This window comes from Pteropus vampyrus, unplaced genomic scaffold (assembly GCF_000151845.1).
Source record: "Pteropus vampyrus isolate Shadow unplaced genomic scaffold, Pvam_2.0 Scaffold385, whole genome shotgun sequence".
Lineage (NCBI taxonomy): Eukaryota > Metazoa > Chordata > Mammalia > Chiroptera > Pteropodidae > Pteropus > Pteropus vampyrus.
In genome coordinates this window covers 462,517-463,438 of record NW_011889166.1, presented here as the reverse complement: position 1 = coordinate 463,438, position 922 = coordinate 462,517, and positions in this window count along the sequence as shown.

Sequence of the window (922 nt, the reverse complement as noted above, 5' to 3'; positions counted from 1 at the left end):
AGAAAACAATCAGACGGCCAGAGAATTCTTACCCAGCCTTTTGTCCTATTCAGGCTTCCGACGGACTGTGAGGCCCACCCACACTGGGGAGAGCCCTCTGCTGGGCTCCGGCCACCAACCCAAACACTACCTGACCCGGAAACATGTCCACAGACACACCCGGAACAGTGTCTACTCAAACACCTGGGTGCCCCGTGTCCCAGTCCAGTTAACACGTCAAGTTCAATGCTGCATTTCTTCATGGCAAAGGTGCCGGGAGGTACGTGACTGTGTGACAGAGATGGTGCCACCTATCTTGTCAAGACACGCCCCCTGGCTGTCCTGGAAGAAGAGAGCTGCCATGTGGGAAGCCACCCCAGGGAGACGAGGAGCTGGATTCCCCCGCAGACACCCAGCGAGACGCTGAAGTCCTCGGTCCTGCAGCCACAGGCCTGGATGTGAGTCCCTTCCCCGCAGAGGCTCTGATGAGCCCCCAGCCCAGCACCCCTGATGGCAGCCTGGGGAGACCCTGCACAGCCGTGACCAGACTCTCCACCCTCAGAAACTCGGGGGCCGTAAATGTGCATTGTTCTCCGTCCCTAAGTTTGTGGAACTGTGATTATGCAGCTACAGGTAAGTAATACGATCATAAAGAGCATGTCGATTTGCTTTCTTTAAAACTGACCAGGGACAGAAAACTGTTCAAAACAGGTGAGACAAGCATCCATGTCTCAGGACGTCACCTCACGAAGAACCGGCTGCCTTTTGTCTGTCCGTGCTAACCTCAGTGGTGGTAGAAGGTTCTGGTCGCATTGTCCCAGCTGCGTTAGGTCATTTCAAAAACAGATTTGTCAGAAGAGAACAAATGGAACCGCTAGGTCAGCAGAACGGTCTGCCTGACTTTCCAGGGTCTTCCCCACAGCGACGGAATCTGATTGACATT